General features: G+C 39.2%; 1 protein-coding gene across 1 annotated transcript in view; it reads left to right on the forward strand.

The window, feature by feature from the left end:
* LOC136863901 (dynein beta chain, ciliary-like) overlaps positions 1-21,204 on the forward strand; it is a 5,220,903-nt gene that overhangs the window by 4,463,430 nt on the left and 736,269 nt on the right. The window lies entirely within an intron of this gene.

Raw genomic sequence — 21,204 nt, forward strand, 5'->3', positions numbered from 1 at the left:
ATGGGTTGTATTTACGAGGGCAATGGACACCACTCTCTACTATCTCATCGTTGCCGAAAGCCTATCTTAGTTATTTCGACATTGAAATAGTACCTAAAGGAAAAGTAAAAATGAAACGTACGGGAATGAGATGTGTTTCCTAACGTACACTAACTTTTGTGACCTTATCGATGTTTTGTTTGCGTCCTTCGTCCCTTTGTTAATTCTTCAGCTTCTTTTTCCCTTCCTAGTTAATGTTGCCTAGTCAGGGCCACCCAGCAAATAAATCGCTGATGTTCTCTTTAACGCTTCTTTGGACATTTCTTTCTTTGCTAGTATTTTAAGGTTGGTTACTGTAGTTACGTCCTAGTGTTTGAACATTGGGCAAGGGCTGGGTGGTTCTCAGAGTACGGATACTTCTTGCTATGGAATGGGAGTGGGCATCCCCTGGTACTCACGCAGTTATGACTATCAAAACCAACCGGTGGTCCCTAACCCGTACCAGTACGGATCCACACTTGGGCTCTGTATAAGGAGGTAACATCGAGCTTCACATATCTTCAGCAATTCATAGGACCTTTCGGAGTAACAGAGTCCCACTTCTAATTGACAGGTCCCTCGGAGACAACTTGGCAAAGTAAATAGAATTCCGTGGGGAGCTATCAATATTGATGGGACTTATGGAAAGAGGAAAATGGAACTGGCTTAGTCATCAACGAGGATGCGTCTGGAAGTGCTAGGAGTTAGTGATTTTGGGGCAAGGGGTGATAACGAGGAAGAGATAAGAGATTATAACGTGCTCCTGATTTGTGTTTAGAAGGGATGGGCAGATAGTGGTGTAGCACTGTTCATCAGGAACACAATACAGTATCTTCTAGGCACATAGATGAGAGGTAGATCTGCCTGTACAGGAAATTAGGACAAGAATTAACTTATTGTTTGAACAAGTGCTAATGACCAATTCCAATGCGAGAGTTGGCAAGAGAACACAAAGACAAGAAAAGGTGATGCGTAAATGTAGGGAAGATATGCAAGCTACCAAGAATGGGAAACGTTTACTCAACTTCTGTGCTAGTAAGTGATTAGCGGTTACGAATTCATTCTTCAAGCATAAGAATATCCACAGCTCCACACGGCAGAGTAGGAACACCTGTTTTAACATAGACTATATTAAAACCTACTTTGAAATCAATATATCTGTTAGGAATGACCGTGTATTCCCGAGAATTTTCTATGACACAGGCCACTATCTGATCTGTAGTCGACTTAGTATCTCTAGGCGTAGGATTGAGAATGTGAAATCTGTCTGCAGACGGAGAAGACTAGAAAATCTCCAAGAGAACGAAATTAGACAGCAGACATTGATACTATTAGCGAAAGTCCCAAACAATAGACTATAATAAGGTTCACGACATAGTAAGAGAGTGGGTGGCATAGAGGGATTTTGTAACAGTAAGAGCAAATGAATGCTAAGGAAAAACTGTGCGCAAAGATGAGAAAAGTGAACGTCTTGTTGGAATGATCAAGTGAGAGCAGCTCCTAAGAGTAAAGAGAAGGTGTGTCAGCAATCGCTTCAGACAGGGAATGGTACTTAAATGAAAGGAAAATAGTGTACAAGAAGATGTCATGGGAAATTTCGGTAATAATCAGGAAAGGTTAGGTCAAAGCCAGTCAAACCTTTCTGGACAGCAAAAAGAAATATTGGAAACGGGAGGAAAAATAAATAAATAAATAGTGCTTTGTATAAACGACATGGATTCATATTAGGTCTCAGGGAATCACTGGACAGGTGAGAGAAATGCTGTGAAAATTTTCTGAACATAGAGGGAAATATTTCTGCTGACGACGCGATCGAGACCGTGGGGAGGACAACTATGTTACTAAAATTATGGTAAATATACTCCCTTGTCATAAGCAGCAGGAAATTAGACCGTAAATTGTGAAGTACAGTGTAAAGGCAGCGATAAATTGGATTCACAGAATTATAAATTGGCACGGAATATTCGTCAGTTACCTTCTGACTGTATAAAAGCAGTAATTGCACCTGTCTATATGCTAGGGAATAGGAAGAATTGCAACAAGTATTGAGGTACCTCATTATCAGTATATCAGGCGAGGTGTTCGCTGGCATTTTTGAAGGGAGTATGCCGTTAGTGATTGAGTGTTAGTTGGATGAAAACACAGAGGGGCTGTCAGCTCGAAAGATTTACACCATGTGTCTTCTGTGGCCATGCACCATTATATTTATTAATTGATTGTGCTAGTAACAGCAACGGTAAACGTAGAAGTAACAGTACTATTAATATTACTAATAACTGTTGTACTTATTCCAGCTGATGAGTGATTAGGTATAGATTGGGATTATTACTAAGTCCTCATTATAGATGAATCTCGACATAAAACGCCTCCTCGGTATCACTAGGAATATATCCGTAGGTATATTTTCCACGTCATACGTCAGGTACTTTCTGCAGTAAGCTGCGGACTTCAGTGGTAGTCTGTGAGTACATATTCACTCAACTGTTGAAATAAAGCTAAAAATAATTTTCTGTTGGGACTGATGCTATTTCCTGTCCAATAACACTTGGATACTAATGCAGTTAGAAAATTCCAAACATGACCCCAACCACTTTTCTTGTGTTCGGAACCTAACGGGACATTGTAGTACACAGTATTTTATAACATGAGAATTGCACATAGCTACACAAACAATAAATTCATAGAGAAGAGCTTGTAATTTTAATGGGGAAAACCTGTCCTTTGCTCCTCAGTATTCCAGAAAATGTTCACCACTACTGTGAAGTGCCAACATATCGGGCAGATAGCTACAAACTGCATTACAAATCTCTTTTTAGGACGACTGAGAAGTTCCCTTGGCTCTCTAAGAAACGTGCAGTTTCTGCAGTGATTGTATATATGTGGGACTTTAAAGGCCCATCGGTAAATGAGAGTTAATTGATGCTGAACATCGCTATTCAAAAATTTCACTAGGAATCATTCATAGTCGTCAAAGAGGTACCTGAACTGAACAAACCAATAACAAAGCTTACGTTTCTCAAAGTTATTCTTAATTGCCATTCCGCATTTTGGAAATGTACTTGGAGATCATTGATAAAAGTCTCAAGAGAAACCGCAATCTTGTGCAAGCACCCTTAAGCTGTCTCATCAGAGCAGCCACCATCTTGTTGAAATAGATAGCCGTCAGTGCCAAAGGGCCTAAGTGGGAACCGAACCGTTGATTGATTGAAGGATATGGAAATGCTGTATGTCTCCGTCTGACAAGAAAAAACAAGTGTGCAGTTTCAATTCTGTTACAGAATGCAATCAGCACACAAGCAAAAATATAGATTTGATTGTAGGACAGGCAAATGCCGTATGTCTCCATCCGGCAAGACCAATCATATTGACAGGTTCAATCCTTAATACCAATATAAATGGTCCGTTATTGGACATTATAAATTTTCCAGCTAACTCACTCCTGGTTGCCAGCGTTTCGCCCTCGTGTGCTAGGCTGGGCTCATCAGTTGGTACCTAACACACCTACCAAGACGCTGGCTACTGCATACCGTGGAGGCCACTGCGTAGACTACATGGAGCCACCGGCAGTGCCAATGCACTATGAGAGACTTTGTCTCTTTACCCAAAAATTGATGCGTGCTTGGCTATCAGATGATATAGAAATCTGCAGATCAGTATTGATTGATTGATTGATTCACCGAGGGTCTCCGTGTTCACGTAATCAGCTCGCAGATCGGGTCTCTTCTAAAGCTACTGTTCCAATAGTCTGAATCGTTTGTCCGCTATTTTGTGAGTGTTTCCAAGTTGTTGACCTTCTGCCTTCGTAGGCAACCTCACAATGAATCGTCCACTGGTGTGAGTTATGAAATGCTCCTCCTTGGTTAGGGGCATTTTTCTATTTGTCACTTTTTGAATTGACCAGAAGTTTTCCATCTTCCCGTTGAGTTCATCGTCCTGCCTGAGGAAAAATTATGAAGGTTGTTGAGTTTCTGTTTTCTCACTAGACGGAGCCCGGGACATTATTGGGCTTCATAGTATCCATCCTAACACAGTATTTTTCAAGATGGGTAATTCATCACTGTCTTTCCGCCACCCTTCCTGCAACAGCTGCATAAAAATCTCAGCACCGATGAGCAAATCCACTAGTCCTGGCCTGTTGAAGTGAGAACTTGTTATGTTGTTTGTTGTTGTTTGAGTCATCAGTCCATAGACTGGTTTGATCCAGTTCTCCATGCCACCCTATCCTGTCCTAATCTTTTCATTTCTACGTAACTACTGCATCCTACATCTGCTCTAATCTACTTGTCAGATCCATACTGTACCAGGAAAAGGTCTGGGGTAAAGGGCATGAGTAGGACCTCAGGGAGTGGAACTTAGTTTTGGAGCCGATACAGAGTAGGATAGACTCGCAGAGCGAATAATAGATGGTTATAAATTTTTTTATACAATTTATTGATTCCTTACCCTGCAATATGATTATTGGACTCAAATCTGGCATTGAAATTAAAAATTTAAACGTAATCTTCTTGAATTCTGTTCATCAAAATTAAATGAATGTCACTGATTCCAAAGTCTTTCATGTGTGAGAATACGAGGTATTAGATTTCCACCTAAAGTCTTTCTAAATATGAGCACACACTTGTAATTGCAAATTAACATGAGAATTTAAATTTTCGTTGAATGTTTTTCAGTTTTTCAGTTTGTAAACCTTAATGTATAGCACACTTGAAAAGCCTAAAGTTCTTCTATGAGATATGAAAATTAATCTTGAAAATTAAATTAATCACAAAAGATGAACTTCTGAGAAATTATGAGAACTCTGAAATATTTGTTCACACGCGGCACTGAAGTTTCCACTGTTCAAGATTAATGAGAAAATTTTAGTCAGTTTGTTACTACTCACTTAATGAAAGAAATGTTGCTACAAATGTTGAAGGACGGATGTCTGGAATGTTCCGTGGAGAATCAGAATATGCGATGTTCCATCAACACACCATGTAAACGTCCCTCGATGAGGTGATGATTGCTGGAACTGGATCGTGTAGAATTGCAGCTCGTTAAGGTGATTTTTCGCACACGGAAAATTCACTTAGTGCGAGTAGTTATCACTGACACTGTCATTTAGTGTCGAACACAGTTTATGGCGTAATTGAACTTTAAGACGTTAAATGAATAATCACAATCCTTTCTGTATGAAATACTATTTAAAGTCGTTACTAAGAACGTCCATAATTACACAGTTCACACTTGAAGAAGGCAAATCACAGTCTACAATCACAGTCTTTGAACACGTTCATTAATTCCCTAAGGATTATTTTCTGATTATCTGGTCATTATAACGTCATATTACCTCAGGAAAAGTTCTAAGTATTCACCCAGTTTACTACTTTAAGTCGTATACTAATATGGCATGAACACTACGTGAATACAAAGAAAACACAGTTCAATGCTCGAAAAGAAATGAGTCCTGGTAATTCTACACATTAGTTTATGTTCATTGTAGAACTTCAATATTATGTAAAGTAAACTAAGTCCACACGTAATGATACACTCAGTGAACGTTAAATATTTGGTATTTGCACTTCAATAAGTTCACTCGTATTATATTCTCAAATGTCTATAGAATTAGACCGTAGTCGCGACGCGATATACTAAATACAGTGCGACGTCTTTTATAATTTTGTCGGCGATATAACTTCGTATTCCGGAAACGCAACGGCAAGTACTTTCACCGTGACTGCGCGGACGTACTGTACGAGGGTCGGTCATCCCTCTGTCTCACTCACACACATCTGTGTACTCGTCCTTGTACTGCTCTGCTTGTTAGCTTTGACATATATACCGGCGCTGGGAGGGGTGGTTCTCTTGGTCATGTGACCGCGGGTGCATAATCTTCTTAGACTTTAAATTATTATAACTCAACAACCATGGGATGAATTAATTCGAAATTCACAGGGATTAAATTTCATGATGTCCGCTACAATTCAGCGTTTGTCCCGTTGAAATTGGTTAAGGCGTTGAAAAGCTTGCGAAAAGAAAACTCTTTTCGAGAAATATCTCTAGGGGAGGTGAGCTTCGAGCGACAGGTGACGTCACTTGACTTCGCCTAGTGCACTCATGGAGTCTGGCACATTCTGGAACATTCCTTTGCTCAGTTGTTCGTACGTCGGACGGATATTTTATGCTGGAATAACGTTTCTTTCGATTGATATGGGCCAGGACCTAGGCTTTCCTGGTACAATACCTTGGTCTACCCCTACCGTTCTTACTACCTGCACTTCCTTAAAAAACCAACTGAACAAGTCCTGAGTGTCTTCAGATGTGTCCTATCAATCTATCCCTACTTCTCGTCAAATTTAGCCAAATCGATCTCCTCTCGCAAATTCGATTAGGTAACTCTTCATTTGTGATTCGATCAATCCACCCCACCTTCAGCATTCTTCTGTAACACTACAATTCAAAAGCTTCTATTCTCTTTCTTTCTGAACGAGTTATCGTCCATGTTTCACTTCCATACAATGATACGCTCATTTCTAATTCCTACATCAATGTTTGAAGTGAGCAAATTCCTTTTCTTAAAAGAGCTCTTCCTTGCTTGTGCTAATCTGCATTTTATGTCCTCCTTACTCTGCCATCGTTAGTTATTTTACTACCCAAGTAACAATATTCATTTACTTCCTTTAAGACATCATTTCCTAATTTAATATTTCCTGCATCACCTGCCTTCCTTCGACTGCACTCCATTACATTTGTTTTGGATTTATGTATTTTCATTTTGTACTGCTTGCCCAAGACTTCATCCATACCATTCAGCAACTTCTCGAGATCTTCTGCAGTCTCAGATAAAATAACAATATCATCGGCAAATCTCAAGGTTTTGATTTCCTATTCTTGAATTGTGATTCGCTTTCTTAATTCCTCTTTGATTTCCTTTACTGCCTGTTCTATGTAAACATTGAAAAGGAGGGGAACGAACTGCAGCCTTGCCTCACTCCTTTCTGCATTGCTGCTTCTTTTTCAAAGCCCTCGATTCTTATCACCGCAGACTGATTTTTATACAAATTGTAGATAATTCTTCGTTCTCGCTATCTGATCTCAATCTCCTTCAAAATCATAAATAGCTTGGTCCAATCAACATTATCGAATGCCTTTTCTAGATCTACAAATGCCATGTACGTGGGCTTGTCCTTCTTGATTCGGTCCTCTAAGATCAGACGTAAAGTCAGGATTGCTTCACGTGTTCCTATATTTCTTCTGAAGCCAAATTGATCTTCTCCCAACTCAGCTTCAAATTTTTTCCACTCTTCTGTAAACAAAACGTGTTGAAATTTTGCAGGCATGGGATACTAAACTAATGGTGCGGTAGTTTTCACACCTGTCAGCACCGGCTTTCTTGGGAATAGGTATAGCAACATTCTGCCGAAATTCAGATTTGGCTTCTCCTGTCTCATACATCTTACACACAAAATGAAATAACCTTTCCATGCTGGTTTCTCCTAAGGCAGTCAGTAATTCAGAGGGAATGTCATTAATTCCAGGTGCCTTGTTCCTATTTAGGTCGCTCACAGCTCTGTCAAACTATGAACTCAAAATTGGGTCTCCCTTTTCATGAGCATCAACAGCCTCTTCATGTTCCAGAACCAAATTATCAACATCTTCACATTGACACAACTGTTGGATATGTTCCTGCCAACTTTCTGCTTTGTCTTCTTTCCCTAGAAGTGACCTTCCATCTGAGCTCTTAATATTCATACACTTAGATTTCCTTTCTCCAAAGGTTTCCTTGATTTTCCTGTATGCAGCGTCTACCTTTCCTAGGACAATACAACCTTCGACTTCCTCGCATTTCTCATTCAGCCAGTTTTCCTTAGCTGCCTTGCACTTTCTATCCACTTCATTCTTTAATCGCCTGTATTCTTTACAGCCCTCTTCATTTCTAGCATCCTTGTATTATCGTCGTTCATCAATCAGGTCTAGTATCTCCTGAGTTATCCACTGATTCTTAGTTGATCTTTTCTTCCTTCCTAACATTTCTTCAGCAGCCCTACTGACTTCATTTTTCATGACTATCCACTCTTCCTCTATAGTGTTTCCTTCAGCCTTTTCATTTAGTCCTTTTGCAACATGTTCTTTGAAGCAATCCCTCACACTCTTTTCTTTCAACTTGTCTAGATCCCATCTTTTTGCATTCTTTCCTTTCTTCAACTTCTTCAGCTTCAGATGGCATTTTATGAACAAGTTGTGGTCACAGTCCACGTCTGCTCCTGGGAAAGTTTTGCAATGCAACACCTGGTTTCTGAATCTCTGCCTAATCATAATGAAGACTATTTGATACCTCCCAGTGTCTCCAGGTCTCGTCCACGTATAAAGCCGTCGTTTGTGGTGTTTCAACCAAGTATTGGAAAGGACTAAATTATGATCAGTGCAGAATTCAACCTGCCGATTTCCTCTTTCGTTCCTTTGTCCTAATCCGAATTCTCCTACTTTATTACATACTCTTCCTTGGCCTACCACTTCATTCCAGTCTCCCATCACAAATAGATTCTTGTCACCTTTTACTTATTGTACTAATTTTCTATCTCTTCATATGTTCTTTCGATTTCCTCATCATCCGCTGAACTAGTAGGCATATAGACCTGCACTATTGTGGTGGGCATTGGTTTGGTGCCCGTCTTGACGACAATAATTCTTTCACTAAGCTGGTCATAGTAAGTTACCCGCTGCCCAATTATCTTATGCATTATTAAACCAACTCCCGCATTTCCTCTGTTTTATTTTGTGTTGACAGTTCGGTAGTCGCCTGAACAGAAATCCTGTTCTTCCTGCCAACGTACTTCACTTATACTTATTATATCTAACTTGAGTCTATCCATCTCCCTTTTCAGATTCTCTATTCTACCGCAACGAGTCAAACTTCTAACATTCCACGCTCTGACTCGCATAATGTCAGTATCCATCTTCCTGATGATCGCCCCCTCTTGTGTAGTCCCCGCCCGGAGATCCGAATGGGACACTCCTTTACCTCCGTAATATTTTACCCGGGAGGAAGCCATCATCAGTACATCGTTCATACAGAGAGAGCTGCATGTCCTTGTGAGTTAGTTACGGCCGTAGTTTCCCGCTGCTTTCAGCCGTGTAGCAGTATCAACACAGCTAAGCCATGTTGAGTATTATTACAAGGCCTTATCAGTCAATCATCCAGACTGCCGCCCTTGCAACTTCCGAAATGCTGCTACCCCCCTTTCGATGAACCATTCCTTAGTCTGGTCTCTCAACAGATATGGTTGCACCTGCGGCTCGGCTATCTGCTTCATTGGGACACCGCGGCAAGGTCACATGTTTCGCAGGGAAGAGTTTCAAATCTGGACACATAGGAACGTCAACACTTTTAGATGCGTTGTCAGCAGTGTTATTTATTCCACTAATTGGGATATAGTGTCTATGTCGCTGCAGCCTCAGCTTACTTGTAAGTGAAATGTGATTGTGATCCATTGTCAAGTAGAGCTCGGCACTGGTGAATTCGAATATTGTTGTCTGCAACTCCTACTATTGCAGTGGACAGCATTACTTGAGACTGTGGCTTGAATTTTAGAGTGCAGTAACTAGCATTACTGCGAGCTTGTTTGTCGTCTCTAATACCGGTGCCTCTACAAGCTTGGGTATCTTTGTTCGTAGTCGTTTGATTGTGTGTGGCACTGTCGAAGTGAATCAAAGTGTGATATCTACGTTGGCAAGTCTTACAGCTATCAGATTTGCACACGTTGACACTATGATGCCTGAAACAGTTAATGGATAAACTCTTCCTGTTGACAAAATCATACCGTTGTCTTGTGTTAGTTTGCAGAAATCCTTCGCACCGATGTAACGGATGATCTAACTCACAAAAGTCACACTTCCCCCTTGTAGATACGCATGAGTTAACTCGAATTGGGCTTTCATTGTTTCTCACATACTGGTGCTTAGCTGGATTTGCCGCGCTCCCCCTTTGTTCCCATGTTGCCATCATCGATTCTAACACTTCCAAAAAGGTGGATACCTCAGCGAGTCTCGGAAAATCATCGCTGGGAGCTTTCATTTCGAACTCTTTGCGGGTGGCGGAATATAACTTGTAAGGCTTCGTGTAAAGGCACTGAAAGGTTGAGTTTCTGAATAGCGTTTAAATTGCTTACTAAGTGGTTGTTCAACTTCCTAAGGTATGATGCTATATCTTTGTGACATGTTGGTAATGGCAATATAGCCTTGCTATGTTGTGTTGTTATCCGTTTCTGTTGTTGTACCTCTTACATACGATTTCCCAAGCTACTAGAAAGTTAGAGTTAGAAACAGGAATGTTCTGAATTAATTTATGAGGCTCTCCCTTGAGTGCTGAAAGTAGATAATGAAAACGCTGAACGTTTGAGAGTTTTAAATTGTCAACAATTAAAGCCTGAAAAGTGTCTTGAAAACGAGTCCAAGTCTTATACTGCCCATGAAGTGTAGGGAGGTCAATGTCTTGCAATCGTATATCCATGGAATGCTGTTGGTAATTACCGCAAGAATGCTGAGATAACAGATCGATATTCTGCTCTTTTCTATCAGTGTAGTCATCCTCGCCTCCAAATCGTAATAGCTTACTTCGAACTGTTCCCTATCCCGTTCATGATTTTCGTAGTTCTCCTCGTCATTAATCTCGAGTTTATAATGAACCTGCTTTTATTTCTATCAATGCTTCGTAAAACTTGTCAACTTCATCCTCATCTTCACCCTCACATGGTGAATACCCTGAGACAATTCTCGTCCTCATTCCTCCAACTGCCAAATCTACCCACAGCATTTTCTCATCTACGTGCCTAACAGAAACTATGCTGCGTGCAATGGTATTCATGATAAAGAGCCCTACGCCATGCTCTGCCCTTCCCTTTCTAACTCCCGTCAAGTAGACTTTATAATCTCCTATCTCTTCCTCATTATCTCCCCTTACCCGAATATCACATACTCCTGCCACATCCAGGTGCGTAGTCTTTGCTGACTCAGCCAGTTCTAATTTCATTCTTCCATAAGCCCCATTAATATTGATAGCACCCCATCGAATTCCATTTCATTCGCCAAGTTGTTTCCAAGGAGTCCCTCGCCTGTCAAATGGGAGTGGGACTCCGTTACTCCCATAGGTCTGAGAGGCTTGCTTAAAATGTTCCGAGCTCGGTAAATTCATGAAGCAGGATGCTAGTCTACTTACACATAGTCCAAGTGAGGATCTCTCTTCTAACGGGCTATGGACCACCGGTGGATTGTATAGCCCTAGTCGCCTGAACACACTGAGGGCCATGACTCAGAATGTGTCCGAGTTGCCCACTCCTATTCCATAGCAACTAGTATCCCGACTCTCAGATCCACTTAATAGCCCACTCAGCCGTTGCCCACGGTTCACGAACTAGGACGTGCCTACAGTATCCCACACCATGAACTACTTGAGGTAGGAACTCACGCTACAACAAGAACGATCGTATTATATTATATAAGGTTTGAAAGACGTATTATTATCAAATGGTATTTAAATGCGATGCCGACGGTTTTTGATCATGGAGCCTCAGATAATTCCATTCTCAGATCAGGACGCGCCTTTTATTTAGACGCACATATTGCAGCTGGTGTGGCGACTGGAAATCATCACCTCTTGATTTGCTGAATGATTTGGACTTCCTGTTCATTCCTTTAAGTTTGTAGGAACTGCCGTAAGCTGAAACGAACATATAGAAATACAATCTATTCACGGCCACGTGCTTTGGTCTGCGGAGCTTTGTGAGGTAAATAGAGGAAAAAGGCCAATCAGAGCACAGGAACAAAAGTATAGATCACTTCAATGGTGTGGCAAATCCCCATGTTAATTTTACAAGATGGCTGCCGCCATGTGTACGCGGCCATGTTGATTACTCCCGGAAATCCTACCTTTTTGTCCCTGAGATTCTTGGAATTTCAAATTTTGGTATTTTCGAATATCTAGTTTTTGACTTTTTGACGTATGGTATAATGCTCTAGGTGGAGTGCAGTACGTGTAGAGGTAGAAAATAGTCCGTTTTTCTCCAGGATGCACCGTATTCGAGGTATTTGATATTTTGGAAAAATAGGAAGTATTTTAAACAACCTGTAGTTCAAGTGAAAACATATTTTCTTTAGAAGTTGGCAGCCATGCTGCTCTGGTGCTATTTTGTATGTTGGAATTTTTGGAGCGATATTTTGAAGTTTTGAAAATATCCATTATCGCCGCCGAGCAAGCCCATGGGGCCATAGCCAGGTGATGGCACAATTGAGCAGCAGAGGAGAAATGGCAATAAGTACCTGATTTTACGCGTTTTCAATCACTTTTTCACTGAACATCGAATGATATTACAAGTGAGCACGTGAGGGCACAAGTGGCAGTATAGACGGCATAAGGAAGCAGCAGATGAGGAATGGCAATTTGTGAATATCGGGTGATGGCACAAGTGAGGAGGGACACGTTTGACGATGGGCAAGTGAGAAAAGACCAATGAGGGACAATCGAAGCTGCAATATACGTAACGCAGTGTTCCATTGGCTGTTGGTATAGATCGGATACCAGTCACCATCAATCTTTAATTGGAGGAATTTATGAGTTATAATTTGACATCTGCGAACGGAGGTCAGTCAGCGTATTTTCAGTGGTCATAGTCTGTCACGGTGGATTATTGCCACTTAAATATGTGATGAGTTAAGGGGGACTGAGCATGGCCAGTGCAGTACGCCAGCAAAGTGCTGTTATATTGATAGAGCAGTAGTGTGTTGTGCAATAGTTTTTAGACATCTTGTCTTGTGTGTATAGAGAGACCTATTTGTTTTATCATCTTCACTTCAGTCAAAACTTGCACTTTTCTACCATTGCAAAGCAGTATCTTTGCAGCAAGTGAAGCAAATGCGCTTTGTCTTGTGGAAAGTAGCATCGGCGTGAGAAATATGGTGATAAGAGAAGCTTTGAATCTTCTAGCGGTAAAAAGTAGTACGTTTACACTGAATGTAATGAATGCAAAGTGGCTTCTAAAACAATGGGAGCAGAAGCAGCATTTTCCCACGAGGTCATTGACCTCATGACCGGTGACCGTGACGTCACGAGCACGTGCTCTTGTTTCTAAACAAAAGCACGTGGCCCTGACAGCTGTTAAGATGACAGCTGTCATCTTGACAGGCCCTAACCCCACTGTTTGAGCACGTAGGAGTGGCTAACCTCACTGCTGTCACCTTGACAGGTCCTAAACTTACTTTTTGTAAATAAGTGAAAGTGGCTAACCTCACTGCTGTCACCTTGACAGGTCCTAAACTTACTTTTTGTAAATAAGTGAAAGTGGCTAACCTCACTGCTGTCACCTTGACAGGTCCTAAACTTACTTTCTGTAAATAAGTGAAAGTGGCTAACCTCACTGCTGTCACCTTGACAGGTCCTAAACTTACTTTTTGTAAATAAGTCAAAGTGGCTAACCTCACTGCTGTCACCTTGACAGGTCCTAAACTTACTTTCTGTAAATAAGTGAAAGTGGCTAACCTCACTGCTGCCATCTTGACAGGTCCTAAACTTACTTTTTGTAAATAAGTGAAAGTGGCTAACCTCACTGCTGTCACCTTGACAGGTCCTAAACTTACTTTCTGTAAATAAGTGAAAGTGGCTAACCTCACTGCTGTCACCTTGACAGGTCCTAAACATACTTTTTGTAAATAAGTGAAAGTGGCTAACCTCACTGCTGTCACCTTGACAGGTCCTAAACTTACTTTTTGTAAATAAGTGAAAGTGGCTAACCTCACTGCTGCCATCTTGACAGGTCCTAAACTTACTTTTTGTAAATAAGTGAAAATGGCTAACCTCACTGCTGTCACCTTGACAGGTCCTAAACTTACTTTCTGTAAATAAGTGAAAGTGGCTAACCTCACTGCTGCCATCTTGACAGGTCCTAAACTTACTTTTTGTAAATAAGTGAAAGTGGCTAACCTCACTGCTGTCACCTTGACAGGTCCTAAACTTACTTTCTGTAAATAAGTGAAAGTGGCTAACCTCACTGCTGTCACCTTGACAGGTCCTAAACTTACTTTCCGTAAATAAGTGAAAGTGGCTAACCTCATTGCTGTCACCTTGACAGGTCCTAAACTTACTTTCTGTAAATAAGTGAAAGTGGCTAACCTCACTGCTGTCATCTTGCCGGGACTTAGCCAGGTGCAGGCGCAGAATTTTTAAACGAGAACGACTGAGGAATCCTAACCATACAGAAACTTTTTTCCGGCCAGATGCCCTTCTCGACACCATCTTAGAGGGGTCAAAACTTAGAGGACCTTAGTTTTAAGGCTAGCTGCCCTTCTCGACACCATCTTGCCTGATACCCCTTCCCCGACTTCACCTTGTAGGGGCCTAACCTCACAGAGTCTTAGTTTTAAGGATGGATGCCCTTCCCGACGCCATCTTGCCAGATGCCCTTCTCGACACCATCTTGGAGTGGTCACACCTCACCGGGCCTTAGTTTTAAGGCTAGATGCCCTTCTCAACACCATCTTGCTGGATACCCATTCCCGATACTATCTTAGAGGGGCCTAACATCAGAAGAACCAAGTTTTAAGGCTAGCCGCCCTTCTCGACATGCGCCTTTCCTACGAGGACCCTAGTTTAATACTAGCTGCCCTTCTCGACATGCCCCGAATGTTCGCTAACCTCACTGCTGTCATCTTGATGGGACTTAGCCACGTGTTCGGAATTTTGAAAAAGAGAATGAACCCTAACCTCACTGCTATCAACTAGCCACGTGCTTTGTGAGGCGCGGAGATCCCGACGCCATTTTTGGAAAGACGTGTCTTCACAGCGCCAGATGCCCTTCCCGACAAACGAAATCATACTTTTTTAATACAAATGAAGAGCTATCTAATCAAGATCCCCGGTCTAGTTCGCCATTAATAACGGATGAAAAGATTAGACTAAATAATTCAATAAATTATCATTATATTATAACAATACATTAATAACACATATCACCAGGTTTTGCTATAGATATATATTTACGTTATTGTTATGTTATCAATCTGGTAAGCATGGTGAAGAGTTGACCTCTTTTTCTTTTCAACTCCTGACAAGATAGGACGCATAAGTTTTACAACTTTGTACTCATCTATTTTCTCATTTTTCGTTAGAAAAGAGGAGAGGAGAGAGCGGTACATGAATCAGGAGATTTCCGGTAACTGGAAAGGTGATAATATTTTGTACTCATTCGTAACAGGTTTTATCATATATAACAAAATATTAATTAGATGAAGAATAGATATGCGAAAATAACCTATTATTGTAAAAATAAAACAATATGGCACTTTTCGGTTTTGTATTCATCATCATCATCATTATCACCGTAATCATTATTTGTGATTGTTGAATATTTCATACCATTATTATTATTATTATTATTATTATTATTATTATTATTATTATTATTATTATTATTATTATTATTATTATTATTATCATTATTATTATTATTAGTACTATTTGTGATTTTATGTAAATATACAAATGTTATAATTTTCTGAAAATGTTTTTACATATTCATTACATCTTCGGGAAAACATAATGTTTTATATTCAATATGTGAATGGAATTAGAAATTAAAAATAATTAGAAAACACTATTAGTGAATTTTGTATGTTGCAATCATATAATCGAAATTATAAAAATCTAAATTTCCTTTCTTAAATAATGCAGATAAATACGTATAAAAATCTAGAGAATATATTGTTTTATAATTTTATTATCAAGATTATGAAAATTAAGAGTAGAATTTTTAAATGAATGACGATGTAATACTATTTTTAGATAATCTCTTCACCTTTTACACGTTATTATATTATTTATAATAAGGAAAGAATCATGAAAATCATTTACATAAAATATCATGGAATAATAAAATATCATGGTACACTCGTAAGAGAATCACTATTCCACTGATGTTTACAATTAAATGCAATTAATGAACATATCTGGTTGATTGTCTACAGAGAGCTGCACTTTTAGATGTTAGTACATTACGATATTGTTGAACATGTAAATAGCTAACTGCACTTGAACGTACACATTTTGCCTTTTTTTGCAAATTGAGAATTTTCTGTCTCATATGAATACATTTTTGGTGCTAAACCAATATACTCAGTCATAATATTCATACCGTATTCATCTTTCTTATTAAGCGGTGAGAAAGGAGGAGTAATCATTACATTGCACAAGTTTGTATAAAACTATCTGTACTTGAAAACTGCTGCTATGCATAATAAAAATAATAAAAATCATGCATTTTTAATTTTGAGGAATCTAGTATGAGCATTCCCATATAAATTGGCTTTGCATGAACGATATCAGTTACTTTTAATTTCAACAGTAATGAGGTCACGATCAATGATGTGATAGGATTTAAAATTCGGGTTCAAGATGTACTTGCGTGCCCCGCACCCTCCATCCCATTGATTAATTGAATGAATGTCGCGATGTTTGCTTACATTTTCCATACTTTACCTATAGATGGAGCTATTGATGAGTATGAAAAACGTTCCTTCAAATGATGAAGTAGCACGTTCACGATGCTCTGTACAGTTCAAGCCATGCTTCCTGCTTAAACGCGATATTACGGTTGATACACTCTAATTGTAAACCGACTTCCAGACATTGAATGTGAATAACGTACCGCTTTTATGATATTAGGAAAGCTAGCAGTTTAACATGCTTTGATGAATTATCAGGGGGAATCAGTTTTTCAACACCAAAAGGAAGGTCCGAATGTGAATTATGCACATTAGAACGGTTTGCAAGAGAAACCTCTATCACGAAACCGCGATTAGGATCTTAGGTAGCCAGATAAACATCGAAATGTTCAATTTCATTTCCTGAAACCCATACAAAATATTTATATGGTAAAGCCTGTGACAATTTGTTAACGTCAAAATATAATACATAAGAATCTCCTTTCTCCTCCGGATCATAATTGTTGAGGTATGGATTATTTGCAATTGCGTGTCTGTTAACAAGCGAAAGAAGACCGCGGCGAATTCCGTGTTCAAGAAACAAAAGCATGTTAACATCAGTAAGAACATCAAGTTTAATCCACGAATTGTTAAACACATTTTTCTGAACTTTTCAAACACATCACAGAGTAAAAGCGCATCCGCATTTAAATACAAGCCAGCATATTCACCTAATGACTTTATATTAAATGTTGACCACACCTTACATATTCTTCACCTAAAATGGATATTGTGCGCTTATCGTATGACGAGCTTGGTGAAGGTGTGCTGCATTCATTTAATACATTTGAAATTGCAGAGTGTGGGGGTAAGTTAGTTTACTATAACGTTTGAAAGCATTGAATATAGTAATATGGCAGACTACCTTTCCTTATAAAAAGTTTAATTTTCTCAAGATATGGAAAATATCTATGATGGGGTTTGAAGTCCTCGCTTGAAAGTCCATTTACAACCGTATCAGGAGAAAAGTTTGTAAATTTGTAGGAGTCTAGAAAGCGAATGCTAGTATCGCCTACACGTTGATATGAAACGTTCCTGATTTTGTGCAATTACATTGAACTTTGTGCAATTTAATCGCGCAAATTCTCGAATAATGAAGTGGAGTCGTAGCCTGACAAGTTATGAAAAAGGCAAGGAATGTTACATGATTCATGTTAAGTTTCCAGTAAAGTGGCAGTAATCTCCAGGAATGTAATAGGCTGTTTACAGATGTGGCGTAATCCTGTTTCATCATGCATAATCATATCATCAAATGACATTTGAATTCGAACTTAATGTGATACAAGTAAATAAACACTATGTGCTAACTCTTGTAATTCACTTAACAGCCATTCAGCACAGTTTTCTCCGCGATACATCTTAAAAAATGATAGATATGAATCGTATGAACGAACAACGTTTTATGCTACAGAAAACGATGTATGCTTCTGTATAAAATCAGTATATGGTTCAGACAAGTCTTGTTTGCAGCGACGTTAAGGTGCTGTAAAACGTTCGAAGTGTGCATAAACAGTAGACGGAACAGGTTCCTGACGACAATAATTGAGGCGTCTACTATCAAAACCGACCAAGTCACAAAATTTACGATAATGAGTTAAGGTTATCAATTTGAAGTAGAAGTATAGCACTATCAGATGAAACAAGAATATGCTTTAAAATCGTCCATGTCTTCATGTTACGTAGCACTGAATTCTTGGGCATGCAACAGAATTGGCCAAGTCATGCAGGCAGTGAATTCATAACAATGTGTTAATATCAGTAGGCAAAATCGTTCCTTACATTGTATATTCCTATTTTGTTCGTTTGCAACACTGTTTTACGTATTCGCAGGCTTCTTACCGTCACTTGCCTATTTCCTGTGTGCTCGTATTTTGTCATTATTGTGTAGTATAACATGTATATATTTCCGAGTGGTGATCTGAAAAATTTATTTTCGTACCTTGTGCTACATAATGGAAACATCAATAGATAAAACCCTCAGACCGAGTGCAAGAAAGAGAACAAGACATACATCACAGTGGAAATCACAGCAACGAAAGCAAGAGTGGTAAGATAATATTTCATTTTATTTTACTACAGATTATCAAAGATTCTCGCACAAAATTCTGTTCGTGTAAAAGGTGAGGTATTTTACAATAATGATCTTGGGAAGTAACGAAGTCTGTGTAAAAGGGGGAAAATGCTGCCTCAAATAACACCTCACACAGTGATCAAAGGTATTACCGTACTCTTCCTGTTTCTGGAACGAAAGACATAAAAAATTCTCCTGCAAAACCACTTTGACTCAACAGGGCAAAATCATCCATCTCTGCAGTTTTAAAAACTATAAACGGCTTTCACTCGCCAAGAGAGTTCTAACACTGTCTCTGAAGTCTGCATCAATAGTCCACGTGAAATGCCAGACATTGTATTGTAAATAAGAGCAAATTGAAGACTTAAAACTGCAATATAACTTAGTATATGTGAACAGTACCAACCTTAATAATGATTCTATTAATATAAGTGATTATTATTGCGGATCATTTTCTGTAACTGTGTTCAAGATCTAAGTGAACTACACACTTCTACTGAGAGAAACACTAGCTTGTATTCTCCTCAGCTTTCTGATGTTCTTCTTCATATATAATTATTCCATTAATTCTGAAATGCTTTTCTAATTACATACATACATACATACATACATACATACATTATCATCATAGACTGTTATGCCTTTCAGCGTTCAGTCTGCAAGCCTCTGTAAATATACTAAACGTCGCCACAATCCTCGATTTCCAACTAGTGTTGTGGCCTCATTTAGTTCTATACCTCTTATCTTTAAATCGTTAGAAACCGAGTCTAACCATCGTCGTCTTGGTCTACCTCTACTTCTCTTACCCTCCATAGCTGATTCCATTATTCTCCTAGGCAACCTATCCTCCTCCATTCGCCTCACATGATTCCACCACCGAAGCCGGTTTATGCGTACAGCTTCATCCATCGAGTTCATTCCTAAATTAGCCTTTATCTCCTCATTCCGAGTACCATCCTGCCATTGTTCCCACCTGTTTGTACCAGCAATCATTCTTGCTACTTTCATGTCTGTTACTTCTAACTTATGAATAAGATATCCTGAGTCCACCCAGCTTTCGCTCCCGTAAATCAAAGTTGGTCTGAAAACAGACCGATGTAAAGATAGTTTCGTCTGGGAGCTCACTTCCTTCTTACAGAATACTGTTGATCGCAACTGCGAGCTCACTGCATTAGCTTTACGACACCTTGATTCAATCTCACTTACTATATTACCATCCTGGGAGAATACACAACCTAAATACTTGAAATTATCGACCTGTTCTAGCTTTGTATCACCAATCTGACATTCAATACTGTTGAAGTTCTTACCTACTGACATCAATTTAGTCTTCGAGAGGCTAATTTTCATACCATACTCATTGCACCTATTTTCAAGTTCCAAGATATTAGACTGCAGGTTCGGCACAATCTGCCATTAAGACCAAGTCGTCAGCATAGGCCAGACTGCTTGCTACATTTCCACCTAACTGAAACCCTCCCTGCCATTTTATACCTTTCAGCAGATGATCCATGTAAACTACGAACAGCAAAGGTGAAAGATTACAGCCTTGTCTAACCCCTGTAAGTACCCTGAACCAAGAACTCATTCTACCATCAATTTTCACTGAAGCCCAGTTGTCAATATAAATACCTTTGGTTGATTTTAATAATCTACCTTTAATTCCATAGTCCCCCAGTATAGCGAACATCTTCTCCCTCGGTACCCTGTCATACACATGTAAGCGTCTTTTGTTTGTTTCTGAAAATTTCGAGCTTGTTACAAGACAGTAGTGGCTTGTGTTTTTATCGCAAATATATCGCAGATGAATATGGTGTTGTTTTGGAGAACAAGATGTATAAATTGGTCTTTCAATACTCTCTCCGTTCACACCGTACATATACAATGAAAAATGTGGATTGTCTTTCTCATATTTGGAAATATTTGTTATGTCCATTCGAAAAGTTACACCGTCAAAATGTAACGTACGTTGCAACTCAATAAATATATCTTCATACTGTGAAGTTCTTGAAGGATTGTGTGTTGCATGTTTTAATACTATTGCGACACACCATAGAAAGCAATGTTTATCATTATTCTGAATATTGATAACAGCATTTTTATCTGCAATGTCTTTCGGAAGTGAGATATATTGTCTACCTGAATTTAATGGGTCACATTTACAGACATTGATCTGAAGATGAGAAATACTTTGTAGAGATTTATTGCTCGCACCCTCTTCAAACTTTTGACATTTCACAAGCAATTCGTCTACAACGTGTTCACGAAACCATTCTGAAATATTATGAGAACATAACAGTTTGTCATTTTCGATTATATTTAAAAAGTTTCATGAATGTCATCATTATTTTTAAAAAGAATAAATGAACATCCAACTTAGGCATTTAGCTAAAGCGCAGAATTAGTGTTAAAAAAGAAGACACATTTCCTTCAAATCAAACTAGGCTATCCAAATTATGAGAAGGAATTCATCATACAATCAGATGCATCGAATATAGGAATAGGAGCATGCCTGTATACTTGACATTCGCAAGTCAAAAACTGAGAAAGCATGGTCAGCATTATACCACAACGGAGCAGGAGCTATTACCAATAGTATACGCACCACA

Source organism: Anabrus simplex, chromosome 2 (assembly GCF_040414725.1).
Source record: "Anabrus simplex isolate iqAnaSimp1 chromosome 2, ASM4041472v1, whole genome shotgun sequence".
NCBI classification, from domain to species: domain Eukaryota; kingdom Metazoa; phylum Arthropoda; class Insecta; order Orthoptera; family Tettigoniidae; genus Anabrus; species Anabrus simplex.